General features: G+C 37.4%; 1 long non-coding RNA gene across 2 annotated transcripts in view; it reads left to right on the forward strand.

Annotated features, from left to right (window-relative positions):
- The first annotated feature begins 8,474 nt into the window (after nt 1-8,474).
- The window catches only part of LOC132863737 (uncharacterized), a 48,659-nt gene continuing 41,008 nt past the window's right edge, over nt 8,475-16,125 (forward strand). The window contains exons 1-2 of one of the 2 annotated variants that reach the window (XR_009650138.1): nt 8,475-8,656; nt 8,774-9,105. This is a non-coding gene — a long non-coding RNA (uncharacterized LOC132863737). Of the gene's footprint in view, nt 9,106-16,125 lie in introns of both variants that reach the window. The other variant, XR_009650137.1, reaches the window with a different exon arrangement.

The raw sequence follows: 16,125 nt of genomic DNA on the forward strand, positions 1-16,125 counted from the left end.
CATGATTGCTCATATAACAGAGTCTAATAATAAAAGTTTGTATGAACAACCAATCACGTTTCACCTTTGCAAATTGTTACTTTATCATAAAGAAATTGTCCATCATTAGCAGTAAATCAGCACTAAATGGCAAACCAATATAACGAAGACTTTAATAATCGTAAATATAACATGTCAAAGAACTACGGGCATTAAATCCGTCATATACGGTGGAAGTGATAGACATTAATACGATTTTTTTTAATTTAAAAATAAAAAACTGAACGAGCTCAAAGCAGTCACTGAATGGGACATCGTATGATATTCCTCCAGCAGCTTGGTAAGTGTCTGACCTCTTAAGTGAAAGAGAAACGGTGTAGTACAAACGCGTGTAATGTGATTTATCAAATACATCCCGTAACAATCGAATTGTTATTCGAATCGGATATTTAAAAATACCGATTTCCAATCGGAAATTGTCGATTAATTTCCTCTAGCGGCAGTTCTGACAACAGTTCCTTCTGTAATTATATATTAACTCTCTTGTTGTAATATTGTTATTGCTGCTAAAGGAAAACATCAAAAATATTCATCACCGAACAAAAATAAACCTTGTTTTATGATATCGCAGACTTTTCTCTGAGAAGATTTAATACTTGTGTTCACACAATGGGAAAGTACAGGGACAGAGGCATCACAGTCAACTTCTACTCAGGTTCTTAGAAACATGACAGGCTGCATTTTGTGTTTTATTAATTGGCTGAAGAAAGTGAACCTGTTGTAAAGCTGCTATAACAGAAGTGCTAACAGGAACCGACTCTCAAGGACTTTCTCTGTCAACAACCTATTAAAAAGCATGAAACATCGCGTATTAAGGCGTTTAATGCGTCAAAATTCTGTGGTTTAAGAGGAATAAAATATTCCTGCTTGACACCACCCTGCCAATTGATTCTATTTCTTTAACATCATTGACCAAAGTAAATATAAAGTGACTGAATAGCAAATTAGCCACTTCTGCTAGCTGTGCCATCATTTACTGTATTTACCCAACATTTTAACAACCATAAAGACTAGTCATTATTACGTCATTGTGGTGTTAAGCATCAAATGCAATGCAAACTCATTTTAGCCACGCGGTTTGTGATCATTTTTTTGTATAGAAGCAACTACAGCTACAAGTGAGTCAATCTGATTGACAGGTAACTTAGTCACGTGACTGCGTTATGGTTATTTTTGAACGCAGCCGTTATCGCTTCGCTCATTGGCTGATACATTTAAGGTGGCAATTTTTTTTTTTTTTTAATTAACGGACAATTCTGAGGTGAATTATAAACTGACGTTGTTTTCGTTTTGCTCGGACAAACGACTAAAGAACCATCAGTTTTTACCCCTTTCTACCCCCTCACAGAGCAAAAAAAAGAGGATGAACTGAGGTAAAAAGTTGTTGATGTCGCTTATTAGTGTGATTTATCTTTATTTTTCTCTAAAAAAAACACCATATTATCGTCGGATATGAAGCTACGGCATGTTAGCTGGTGTGATTTAGCCTCTCGTCCTGAAGAAACAGCTGCTAACTGCTAAAACTGACTCGTTTTAAAATACTATTAATCATTAATATCAATAATGAATAAAACTATATATTTGATATGTTAATACTTTTGTATAATTAATTAATTAATCGGAAAAAAAGCTGCTCAAGGTTTTATAAAGTTAAATAAATGTATTTTATTATAATAGTATTTCACACACACCACACACATACATACATACATACATACATACATACATATATATATATATATATATATATATATATATATATATAAGCATAACAGGAGTATTCTGCATTTATATGCAATTATAAACGTTTTATTCCTCTTATTCCTCAACTGTTTGCCATTTTTATAGCTATGCTTCATGTTATTTGAAAATATCAACAAAATCAGTTCCAATGGTCACTTTACAGCATCTTATCACATTATAGCAGTATTACATCAGGGAAAGTTATAGCTTTACTTTTAATAAGTTATAATCCGTAATAAACTCTGATCATTTATAAGTGACTGCAGTAAACAAAGCAGTGTTAAGTTTCATATGCAGCAAATTCATCGCATCTAACACCTAAAACCCTAAAATTTAAAGCCAGAGAAGTTCAGTCACACCAATTTGTTATTTTTATAATGGCGAGATTATCCTTAATTAACGTCTGACGCCTACCATCAGTAAACAGCGATAATTGTCTTTGATGACACTCAGAGTATCACGAAACAGTTTGCCGAACGGTAGATAAGGTAACAGACTAGAATGACTTGTGAATTTACTCGTTTTATTTATTAAATAAACTTTTTATGCACTCATGAATCATTATATTTAAGTGGTATGTGATGTGTCTTACATTCTACATACTGCTCCTGACTGACTGGGATAAATGTGGCAAGCAAAATCAGTCTCGTGCTTTCTGAACAGTAGTTTAATAAAAAAAATCTTTCCTGCTTTTTGTTTAGGCCATTTCTGCTATCAAGGAGTGATTACGGTGTCCAACATGTAGAGGAGGATGACATGATTTAACCATGGACTTCTGAGTTAGCTAAGAAAAGGCTTAGAGGTCAGAACTAAGGTAGGCTACATTATCCAAGGTACAAATACATCATCAGAGACAAGTTAGCTGTACCAAACAGTCTGCAGTCTTTGAGAAACTTAAAGATTTAGCTGAGAAGCAGCTACCGTGTGCAGATTTGCACATCTAGAACCATTTGTCAAACAAGTTCTTATATTTCATGTCTTATTTGCCTCTGACATCCTAGTCACCGGACAGCAATCCATCATTTTCCACTTCAGCGAATTGCTTCTTGTCTCCAAGCCTTTTAAGTTTCTTGTTTTTATAGGTTTGGCTTCAGACAGTCAAAAGCTACGTCCGTTAAACACGACTTATCCCAGTCCTTGACCGCCACACTCCGCTGATAACAGGCCGCCGTTGCCATGCCAACACTCCATCGTCACAGCGTCTAGACTGCCGATGACACCTGACACCACATCCAATTGAGACGAGGTAGGTTTAGGACATCAAAAATCAATGACTGTCAGCTACTCTAGTTTGGATTCAAGGACCATTATCATAGTAGGGCCTCCACTTCCCCTGACTTGTTCCTTACCGGGGTCTTTGCGTCAGGTTTTTTTTTTTTTTTTTTTTTTTTTGAAGAAGGTATTAAATATTACAGTATTATAGTATATAAAAAAATTAATAAGGCTTTTTTTTAAATTTTTTTTATGTCATTCCTAAAATTAATATGAGACGCATTAAAAAGTTCACCTGAGCGCTTGCTTGCACCTACATATTTGCTGATCCTGAACCATTGTGTGTATTTTTGTTGGTGGTGGCAGGAATAAAATAGCCATTCATTACTTTTCTCCTTTCTAAAGAGTTACTTGTGCTTTTTTAGTAACCACTAGAACCGATTTTTTAGATCAACCATTAAAAATTCCTGGGCTTGCATTCTGCGCACAGTTGCTGCGATTGCTGTTCTCTTGCAGCAGCGAAACACCATGTGACTGGATAATAGGTGCTGTAGCACTTAGCATGTCTTTTTAGGGCACTGTACACTTCAGTGGGATATCTGAAAAATTGTGTCACTAAAATAGTTTATTATACAATCTGTAATAAGGTCATTACCCAGCACTGAATGATATGTTTGTAATTTAGCCCAGTCCCTTGTGTGTGCCTTGGGCAGTCCACAAGAAAAACAAGGTCTCCATGGGCATTTTTCTTTTAATATTTTTGGTCTAAGTGCCTTTTCCCCCCCATCTCAACTGAGTATCATTCAACAGGCGAACATCGAGAATAGAACCTCCCCACCATGCTGCCTCTTATAGAAAAAAAGGAATGAAAAAAAAAACAGCTCGAATTGCTGTCAGCTCACTTAGAGCTTAACAAAGCTTTTTTGAGGATGCTTTGCTTGGGCCGTGTTTTATGATCGGATAAAAGTTGGTACGAGGAGGAAAAAACGTACTCTGGGCACTATGCCAGAGTCTGGTGTTTCACAGGAACATTGAGGACACACAGGGAAGCTAAGGAGGCCTGTTCCAGCCTGAACAGGAAGGGGGAGAACTGAAGGATCAGGTTGAAACCCAGTGCGGGGGTCGCTGGTTGAGGAGAGGCTCTCGAGGTGCCACTTCCATGGAGACACAACTGGCCTGAACAAGATTTTCATCATTGAACATACAAGAGTCAAGTGGGTGTCTGTCTCCAGCACCTTCGTTAATCATCAATTCTTTTGATGAGAAGCCTTTTTTGTTTGTTTGTTTTTTCCCAATTATATGCTAATGAATTTTCCTCCAGACAGTACTATTTGCGGTTAGACTAAGAGAATGTAATGTTATTCCACCAGGAAAGTAAACATGCCATTGCTAGTGATCCCTTCAGCCAGCTTGTGCATGTATTCAAAAGTGGGACATGCTGATTTTCTATCTCTCGTTTTTGCTTCACAAACAGTCTAGCATTCCTTTGTATATTATACAGTGCACAATTTTTAGTCCACTCTAAAAAACATTCCCTAAGCCCAAATTGTAACCACTTTATTTGCTTAACCCCATACCCCTTTATTTGTAGTTTTCTTGTACTTTCATTCGGTTTGCGTAAATCTCTGAACTTTTGAAGCTCTTGAAAAAGCTGAGTGACCAAATACTTGTACACAATCATTTTATGTGAATAGCCTTAAAAGCCTGTCAGTGTCTAGTTCTCTACTGATTAATGAATAGAAAAACTCCCTTATGTATTGCAGAGATATAGAACTACACTCGTACCTTTTCAGTTTAATAGTTTTCCTGGCTGTAGATCATAATTTGAGGCAGCTGCTGTAGGATATACCACTTTGGAGGTCACGCACCTCGCCAGCCTCTTATTCTCGACCGCATTCCTGGTCGAATGGAATTATTTAATGTTGATTTTTTTTTTTTTCATCTCAGATGGCACTTAATTTAAAGTTTTACCTTTAACTGTCATTTTAAAAATAATGATAATGGATATATAACAGAATGTAAAACAATGTGAGAACAGTAATAGTAATAACATTTAAATACTGGAAAAAGGACTAAAAGTAGCAATAATAAACTAAACGAATCAAAGAAAACTGCATATTATGTAACTTTGAGTTAAACGCACGTACGTAGTCTTTTTATACCTTTTCTTTTATTTTGTTATCATTAACAAATATCATTATCCTATTTAAATCCATTGTAGGATAAAAAAAATATCCATGATCCACTTAAAAATGATCTACTCGAAAATAAGTCCATATTTGGGAATTTTCTTTTCTATGTTGTTGTACGCAACATGACACGGCATTTTGTTTTATCAATCCCTGAGTTATATGTATCCATGTTTAAACACTTCTGTTAGTTTGAACTTTTGCAGTTTAAAAACTATTGATAAACTGAGGAGCATGCAATTGGTAACACAAAACTAATTTTAATATTGATTGATTACCAGGGAAAAAAAAACGATTTAATTGAGCTTGAGATAGATACAGTATGCCATCTATTTAAACAGACAGAAGTAGGAACCCATGTAGGAAGTAGGAATCACTCAAATATACAGCATCATTCGTGGACTGTTGTTCTTCTGCCCTTATTTTTTGCAATCTTTGTTCAAACCAGTTGTTAAAATCACTGCTCCCTTAGTTTAACCTGAGCATATGTGATTACATTAATCCCTGAGGCTATCTTGAACCCTCCTGAATCTATTTCCTGCATTGTTTTTGAGGTGATGGCAGTTAAAAACTTTAGAATAACACTGTCCTAAAAAGCTTTAAATGCAGGCACAAGTATGTGAATGATAATATGACCTAGCCAGCCTAGCATTTGTTTAATTAGAGAGCTTTTCTTTTTTTTTCTTCTTTTTTTCAATTCGACCAATAATGAAAAAAATTCAAGGTGATCTCAAACTGAGGGAAAAGTGAAGAAAGTCTGCTGAGTGACAGCGATCTCAGTGGATCATACAAATGAAGAAAGAAAAGCTATATTTTATTTGCTCTTACCTTGTCCATTATTAACTTATTCATATATGTTTTATTTAAGCCCAATTTACCATTGTGAGCCGATGAAAGTGTGAGAATTCATTTTTACTTAATTAATTTTAAAGCGATTTGTCATGTATCGACACATTAGAGAACCAGTTACTGACTGCTCAAAGCTTTGTACACTTGAAAACGTTCAAAGGATCAAGAAACCAAGGCTATGTTTTAGAATAAGACCTATCCTAGCTTTAAACCTCAAACATGTGATTAACTGCTTAACCAGAGCCAATATGTTGTTTACTAAAACAGGCCGGGTTTGAAAGGACTGGGAAAAATCGTAACATATGAAGAAATATTCATTTACAAAAATCTCATGAACCCTCAAAGCCCTATTCCTATCATTCTCTCTCTCATCTCTCTCTGTTCGACTGCCAAATCTTGCAAAATGTAAATCTTTAAAACACTTTGTTTACAATGCCAATTTCCATCACACACTTTTGATTTATATTACCTGTGAGCTATTTGTCCTTAGGCACCTCTTTCTTTTTGATCAACACTTTCAGTGAAATATACGACACAAATCTTCAACATGGAGACAGATTTTAAGAAGCTGTCCTCGTAAATAATGAGTCAATTTCTCCTCCCAAACCACCACAGAGAACGAGTTCATTATCTGCGTTTTCGCACATTATTTCTAGCTATCACCACAATTTTTAACATCTTTAAAATTTAATGGTATCCCTGTCAATTAATGGTGAACATAAATATCGTTATATATTTTTTAATTGCTCGTAGACTAAATAAAATGTAAAAATCCTGACTTCTTGAGTAAATATAGACATTCTATTAGATTAATTCATTGCCTATATGTTTACACTGTGGAGCTCACTGTGGAGAAAAAATTCCTCATATGTGAAAGTATACTTGGCAATAAAGACCTTTCTGATTCTGATTCTGATTCTAATTTGTGAGTATGAGATGTTAAGCCAACAAGTTTAGTCTCTCAATAATGTCACCTTAACCGTATATATAAATTCTATACTAATATATATATTAATATAACTTTAAAATTACAAAAGATTATTGAATTTGTTTCATCGGTGTAATGTAGCTTTGCTCCTTGTGTGTACAATTGTAGTGTGTCCGAACAATCTGTTACAGAATTTTACTCACAATTCAAAATATTGTGTTTACAATTTGTGGATTTAAATTGAGGGAATTAACGATCTGCAAATATGTTCATATCTATAAACAACGAATTGCTATTAGAAACATATATATTTATGTTTCTATATTTATTATATTCTAATTTTTACGTTTCTGTTTATTTTTTTTGTCTTTCTGTAATTAAGCCTTACATTTTTCCCCCTCAATAAGATCAAAGCTGATTTACTAAAATAACTTGTAAATATGTACAAACATATATTCATGTTGTGTAAATAACATTTATTTCATTACTGTTTTTTTTCCAAAATGTAAAAATGGACCTAACACCTCTAATGGCTGTATTTGTGAATAATGCCTTGGTCTTTCATGTTTAATGCCTCCTTCAAAATCAACATACAAGACAATTTCGTTATCCAGGATATATTTTAATGTTGTACCACAGAGAAGGCTGCTGTGTTGGAACATTTATATCATGTTTGATTCACATCTAAGTTTCCTATCATAGTTTATTTCATTAACATTACTGAAACCTCCACTTACACGTCAGTCCATCTTTTCTTCATACAATCTTCATAAACTTCTCTGAACAGAATTAACCAGGATTTCACCACAATGTTAGTTAGAACAAGAAAACTTCCAGCATCATTGTTTCTCGCTTTTTTATAACTTTGTTCAGCAGTATTTTTAGCGTCCTGAGTATATTCATCATTTTGATAGATTTAGGGCCGTGATGGTATTTAAAAAAAAAAAGTTGTGCCGTGATAAATGAAAAATTCCAACACCACATTTTTCAGTGTAACACGGAAATTTTTTACTTCAATTTACAACAAGGACGACCTTAAACGTCACAGATCACCGTGGTGGCATAGCAGGGACTCAACCTCAACAATGAGGAAATACAGTTTGCTCTAGTTTCAACTGTTTTAAAAGCAAATTTTTTCAGAATATTATCACAGCGTATTGCAGTTCATTGTTTCACCATCATATCATCACTCTGCATATAATACAAATCAATAGAATTCAAAAGGAAAAACGGGTCTCTTTTACTCCTCTCTTGTTTTCTGTTTAAGTCGAGTCGGGAAGCATGTCTTGTGAGAGATTTTACCCTGGCTAAACACGGCCCCTTCCCCCTCTGTAACTTATTCTCTCTCTCTCTCTCTCTCTCTCTCTCTCTCTCTCTCTCTCTCTCATACACACACACTTGCTGTTTGTGACCTCGAGGTCACGGTGAAGTGACTTTGAGCCTTGTCTAACTGGGCCTCTTTGAGAGCAGCCCTCACATTCCTGCTAACTCCGACGGGCCATGCAGCGCTTAATACCAGCACCGGGGAGGAAGTTTCTGCCGGCAGGGATTATGCGCAGTTTCCTCAGCCCTGGAGCTTCGGCCTTGTCCCCTCCCACTGCCGAAAAAGCAGCGATTCCACAAAATGAGCAGGAGGGGGATAGCGGAGCGCCGCAAACTTAAACCTGCTCTTCTCTCCACCAGGCAGTGCCCGAAGGTTTTTCACTCGCTTGCTTTATATACTTATTTATTTATTTACTCTCAAGCTCCGCTCTAGATTGCATCACATTATATTTTCAGTAGGAAAGGACTAACGTTTCGGCTGTGTTCGCAGCACCATGGTACAGAAGTGCATTGTATTGGGACCCGAGTAAGGAAGGAGGGAGCGTGAGAGGAGGAGGAGGAGGAGGGTGCTGGAGAAGCACACAGCTGCACGGCACACTGAAGCCGGCTTCCCAACCCTGACAGCAAGGGAGCGAGTGAACAAGGGGCCTCGCTACAGCAGCTCTGTACAGGAGAGAGATTTCCTTTCTTTCTTTCTCCGTTTTGTTTTGTTTGTTTTTGTTTTGTTTTTTTCCAAACGCAACAAAATACAGAATGGATCAGGAAAGGAAAGAGGATTTTTTTTTCTCTCTTCTCCATGGTTGGCTACTCTTATCCACTACAGTGAGTACAACTCTCCCGCTCTATCCCTCGCTCAGCTAAAGTTGCCTAGATGCACCGCATACACACGCACAATGGGCTGTTCTGTTTCAAGCTGAAAAAAATTCTCACACCGATGCCCAGGAGTATTTTGCAGAAGTGAGTTGTGCGTGCTTTGTTTTCTATTTCTTGCAGAAAACGAGTGGCTAGTTCTACATGGCTGGGGTTTTTTTTCCTTCCTCAGTCCACCTTATCATTTTTAGCAGGGTTTCAGTGAAACGAGGGCTTTCTGCTGTTTGAATTTCTTCTGTGCTGCCGGCACACGGCCCTAAAAGGATGTGTGTTTGTACATAGCGAAATCGAGAATCCGATCAGATAACGGCTGATCATAAATCTGCCAGAGGCCTGCACAAGTGCTTTTTGTAGTTATCTTGTTGTAATACCTTCCACATACATTTTTCCTGCATTTCACAACTTAACTGGAAATCCGCACGTGATTTGAACTTGGCAATGGATGAGGGGGACTTTTCAGAAACGAGTGTACATTGCACTGCCTGAGCAGTTGCACAGCTAAGTGATTTCCTCGCTCCTGCAGAGAATCGGACACAGGATTTCTTTGTGATAGGAAATGTGGTTTGACTTTAGTGGCTGTACTTATAGCAAGGTTTGCTATGTTGCTCTGAATTTAATTCACTCAGGTTTGTGCTCTGGATATTTCTGAAGTTGTTTGAGGGGGGGAAAAAAGGTATCTGTTTCCATAACATGTAGTCTTTTAGATCGGAAATTGGACAGGGAAAATATTACGGCCTGTTACCTGCTCACAGGAGTTTTCTGTTCAGGTCAGATACGTAGAAGAACTGAACTGGCCTGTAAAATTCCCATCTTATTCCAGAGAAAAAAATCTTATTTAGCAACTATTTATGTGCCAAATTCCTAAGTAGAAATTGAAATCTGTTAAAGGAATAATAAATATGAGGTTTTATTTAGTATCTTAGTCAAGACAAGTTAAATTCTCACTAGAAAAAAAAAAATCACTAATGCTTAGCAGTAAAATAGTTCTATTTTAAATTTTATTATTCTCTTCATGGAGTGTTTTAATATTTTTCTCTACAGTATTTAAATCAAATCAGTATTTAAACAATCAAATTAGTTTTTTAATTTACTGTAAATTAATCCTGTTTCGTTCAATTGTTGCTTCAATTCTTCAGTCTGAACTTTTAAGACTCTGTTTTACTGTAGATCGACAAAGTTTATCAAGGATGCAGTGAAGCTGTTTTGACAGCTTTTTATATTTATATATATATATATATATATATATATATATATATATATATATATATATATATATATATATATATTTCTTTATAATTATAGAAATATATCACCTAATATATCAGATTGCTTTATAATTGTATGAGCCATTTCACACTTTGGTTATCAAACAAAAGAAGATATTTTACTCAAATTTTCCGACTTGCAAATGTTTTCCAGACGCTGCCATTTTGCAGTGGAATTGGGATACGGTGATCTCTCTTCTGTACACTTCAGTGAATCTAGCTCCCTATTTTAGGTATGTAGGGCACTATCTCCTGAAGTAGCAGAATTGCACACCTTCTCATCGAGGGCTTATTAAGTCATTGTGGCGAAGGTTTATTTTTGGCCGAGGTCTCTGCTGTTCCCTAATAAAGTGACTCTAGGCATAAGTTGTTGCCCAGACTTTTCTGAAACATGGCTATCTACTAACCCCCTCCCTCCTTCCCTCCCTCGCTCACTGTGCTCACACACACACACACTCATTTTCACAAGCTTTTCACACAGCTTCCTTTGAAATGTTCCGTGCACTCTACTCCAACACTAATGAGGACAGCTCTAGTTAAGATATTTTGAGGCCTTTGGAGGAAAGGGGCTGTATTATTTTTCATATGTGTGTGTGTGTGTGTCTGATCTAACAGATAGTCAGGTGGATGTGGTTTTTTGTTCTCCCCCTCCACCCCGACAGGCATAACGCAAGGTGCACGGTGTTTCTAACTGCCTCTCAGGCCGTAAATGTGTCGTGTTGCCATTTGCAGGGAAAAGGAGGAAAACCACAATTAGCCACAGTGTTTTATGAGCTGTTAGCTTCCAGGTGTCTGGTGGCAGGTCAAGGAACAGAAAGCCCCAGCCCTACCCCACACCCCAAAGAACGTGTTTCTCCAGGTATTACATTTCCTCACAAGGAGCGATCATTGACCGTTTTAAAAGCAGGATCGTTTCTCGGCTTAAAATAATTACACGTTTTATGTGTGAGAACTTTTAGAGAGCTGAAAAGTAGTTTTAGTTGTCTGGGCTTTTTGTTTGTTTGATTGTAAGGCTTTGTGTTTTTTTGTGAAATATTTATGTACAATTTTTTTTTATCAATTTAAGATTTATTCTATTTGAAATCTTTCTATTCAAAACATCTGACTTTTATACTATGAAATTGGAAGGAATTGTTCGGTGAAATTGTTCAGTTATTTAGTTCTATTTGAAATTTTGTGACTCCAACTATTTGCCAGAAAAACCATTTGCATTTGAGGTTTTACAGATGCTGCAATGTCACACACACAATCAGCTGTTATTGTTGAGATGTTTTTTTTTTTTCTTTATTCGTCCTCAATTATCCAAGTCATAAGGACACAGTTGCTGTTCATCATCATCATCATCATTATTATTATTATTATTTTATTTATTTAAAAAAAAATTATAGCAAGATCAGAATGCATTTAAATGATAAACGTTTAATTTTCTGTCATAAATCAAACCTTTTCTTTGTATATTTTTACATATTTAAAAAAAAATCTATTCCAATTTCTACACTGTTTCAATGACAGATTTCCTGAACTTGTCCATTGTGTTCCACTGAGGTGCTCTGTCTGTATTTTTTGTCGGCCCCCCCACACATTCTCTCTCTCTTTCTCTCTCTCTCTCAAACACAGGTTTTGTTATCAGCGAAATGGCACTAAGGAGCTTTCTCCCCCCACACAGTCCCTCACCGGGTGAACCATAAAAGCGATGATGTCATGTCTGAGCCGGAGACTGTGGCCGTTCGCAGTTATCCATTTCTTATTCAGTGTACTTGAATGGCACAAAGCTGAGTGAAAAGGGATTGAGAGAAGGATAGAAACCCCCCCCAAAAAATTTAGCACAGACTATATGTGCACAGTTCCCAATCTGGACCGGTGTGAATGTAAATAAAAGGTTAATAATAATCGAGCAAAGGATACAGCGATAACTCGCCCGAAGGAGACAGGATTTTATTTTTAGCCCATCTGAAAAAAAATCTTTTCAGCCGTACCTTTCCAAAGTGTGCAGACATGGTGTGACGGCAGTGCTGGAGATAGGAGTGGACTGGCTGTCTAAGCACAGTGGTATCACTTCCTTCTCATTACTAAGCCCTCAGCAGGGGCTCATTGGAAGGGCGCGACACATCTCCTTGTCTCAGAGCTACGGTCTGCTCGAAATGACCGTACATCTCAGAGCTGTCCCTTTGATGGTCAGGCTCACTGGTAGGACATCTTCAAGGAGGGCACGAAGGCGGAGGGTGCCGAAGCTGACGTTTTAAGAGTATACAAGGAAAGGGAGTATGCCAGACACAAAAGGCAATGGCAAATATTTAGTGTGAGACAATGGCAAGGCACCATGGGGTTAACTTGTCCTATTGTCTGCCCGTAATTGGAGGAGCGGCACAAGGAGAAAGTCACCAGTCGGTGCTGTTAGTGATCCAAGCTTTGGAAGTTTGGCTGACTCCAAGGAGCTGTAAATTTGTCTCATCCCATAGTCGTCATGTTGCTCTCAAATTGGCCTCAGTAATTTGAGAGAATGATATCACGATATAGAAAGTGTAGAAAGCAGACTTTTGTCAGGTGAAATCATTTTCTTTCTTTTGTCAGACTGATTTATTTATTTAATTAGTACAGCTGGATCTCTATTGAAAAGATGATCTATCATGATGCTTCAATTAATTATTTATTATAAAGACTTTTTATAGTTGTATAGAATCATTCCCTTTCCGACACTTTTAAGTTATTTCGATTTACTCAGTTGTTCTGACAAACTCTGACTGCATTTCATTTTAAAACCAGTAGGTTTTTGCCATAAAAATCTAGATCTGTATGATCGATTTGTATTCATCGATGCTTCTAAGCTCAAATATCGAGATATCTTTATTTTTCCTTAAGTCTCTAATCATTACTAATTCCTTTTTTTGTTAAACACTCATGTTTGTCTCCTTCCAATCCGGTTCACGCACATACTTCCACTTGTCATCTACTTTGTAAGAGTAAATAAACATCTTTGGCCGATTTACTGGCAGGAAAACAGGGTCTGAACATGTGGCCGACGTTTGCATGCATATGCGAGCGGATAAGGCAGAGTCTCATATGACCTTACCAGACCAGACACTGGGGAGTCTCCTCCTAAGGGAGCATGTGTGTGTGTGTGTGTATGTGTGTGTATATGTGTGCACACAGCTAAAGGGCTCTTGTGAGACAGATTTAGAGGCAATAAAGGGGGATCTGGCAAGTGGAAACTTAATACAGCCTGCTGCTGCTATTGTGTACATGAAGTCTCCAGCTGCAGGAGATAGCAGCGTGTGAAGTAATGAGTTGTCTGGTTTTTATATTGACTGGTCTGTTGCTGCGGTCATGGGGCCTATTAAATTTGCTATTGAGAGTGAAAGGATTATGCAGCCAAAATAAATTAAACGGTGGCAATGAATAGATGGGGGAATAAGATGAGGCCTCCTACCTCTCAGCATACCTGCTAATCAGATGAACGTTTTTCTCTCTGTGGCTAAAATAAAATAGAGATTGCTCCTTAACACGTTGCGGTATGTCGGTTATTAAACGTGCCTCAAGAACAAAGCTGTTTGTTATGTCGAGATGTTCAGAAAGTTTACATGTTTTTTTCTTTATGGAGAATCAACTCAGTCTCAGTTGCAGATCATATGCTGAAACCATAACAAAAGCACTATAAAATGCCGATGTAATTAGAAGTGGAGTGATGCAAAAAAAAGTCTTCTCTTTGAGAGGAAATTAAATTGGAGACCCGGACCTTCCTCTGGGTGGGGGGGGATGTCTCTGTTTACAACCTTTGTGATTGGTTTCAATTCTGCTTGGACAGAGAAGCACACATATGCTCGCGCTGGAAGAGCCGACAACCGAACTGAGAGATCTCAAGCTGGAAATGTCTGCTGTCTGACGTGAGCAGGATGAACTCAGTGCCCTGGTGTTTAGGGATCATGGTAGTGGGGGGGAGGTTGTTGGTCTGAGTCCCCAGACTGTGCGGTAATCAGATCGGCTCTTAATGGCTGCTGGGGTCTATTTGAGCCCCCTGGCCCCAGCTACGATGAAAAGCAGTGCATATTGGTTAGCTAGAGTTTCAGTTGACAGCCTGGGCCTGTGGCGGCGTTTGTGAGTCTTCTATGTGTATTTCGAAATGATAGGGCACTGATGTCATGCTGCTATTTTGCGTTCGTGTGCCATGCAGACGCAGCCCTGCGGTGGGCACATGGGGTCAGTGCTATACTTGATGAAGACTAAAATGGCCATCAAAATAATTATAACTTAATTGCATCATGGCCCTATGTTCATTCCGACTCGAGCTTAATTCGCCGGTTAAAGCCGGCGTGTTGCTATTTTAGTTGGTCGCAATCCGGTGTGACTTCTTGGTTTTTTTTACAAGAAGAAAATAAATGGGCTGTTCAAGAGGAGGCGGGGCAACAAATTAGGGGATGTGGTCTTCAAAATCCACCAAGGCAAGAAGATTTTAAAAACAGTTTTGGTCCAAAACTGCATGTGACGCTGCATAAGTTTAACGACTTCATCGTCTCGTCTTTTCAAACCCGTTTTTGTCACTGGTCACTGTTAGTCATTCCTCTTCAGCATAAACAGGCAATTCTGCACAAAAACCTAATAAATCTAGAAACAACAACAAATAAATATAAATAGAACAAGCAATGCAGTAGCAGTTTCAGCACGGGTTATGCTGATTTTAAATGAAGTGAAATTGTGTTTTGTTCTTTGAGCTGCTAAGCAGATTATATAGAAACAGGATATACAGGGCTTTACACAGCTCTCCTGGATTGTTAAGCAAAAAAATGATGTTTAAACCCCATCTTTCAACATGTTAAACAAATGCCTGCGTGTAATGCAATCAGTCATGACTGAAGATGGCAAGAATTTCTCTGTTCCGATACTGTAACCTTGACTATTAACCGATATCAATACTAATCCAGTAAATTTTTTTACATTATTTTTGTAAATGAAGCACTCCACAGTGAAACTTTTTCACACAACGAAATCATTTACATTGTAAATACAATTCGTTCTAAATACAATCAAATCAATCTGAACTAAAGGAAAGCCACTCGAGCGTGTAAATATTTCTAGTTCACATAACGATAGTATTTTTTTTAAACGCAGTTCTAGTTTTTGGTGTTTGTTTCAGGATCCGATATCCAATATGTTTTCTATGATATCCAATCCTCCAGTTATTGCTGGTATCAGACCGATCCTGGTATCAGATCCTGTCATCTTAAATCATTAGTACAGAGGTGAGGGTTCACATCTATTGATACTCGATCTATCGCATACTTGTTTTTGTTTTCAAGAATGAAACATTAATTATAGCTGATAGGATGTTTAAGTTCTAGATCTGGACCTCACATACATTTTATATCTTTTTTTTTTCTCGACTCGTTTATGACACTACCACAGAAATGTCAAACGTAAAATACGGTGAATATCATGGAATCTGAAAATATTATGTTCTGTGCATTCTGTCAGCCAGCTGCTTATTTCTGGCGTTAAAAGGCGATATATTTTATATATTGCGTAAAACCTTGTGGTACGTTATTATGAAAACGCTGCTGTGTCGCACCGCACGTGGACCTGAGCCGATTTGTTTGGATATCATAGCAGCATGGTAATCCACACCTCTTAACAGTACAGTCATTACAATTTAATCCGTTTTTAACACATTCGCTTTATCGCCTGCACTAGCGGTCATGATGATACCAAACGATAT

Source organism: Tachysurus vachellii, chromosome 20 (genome assembly GCF_030014155.1).
Source record: "Tachysurus vachellii isolate PV-2020 chromosome 20, HZAU_Pvac_v1, whole genome shotgun sequence".
NCBI lineage: Eukaryota > Metazoa > Chordata > Actinopteri > Siluriformes > Bagridae > Tachysurus > Tachysurus vachellii.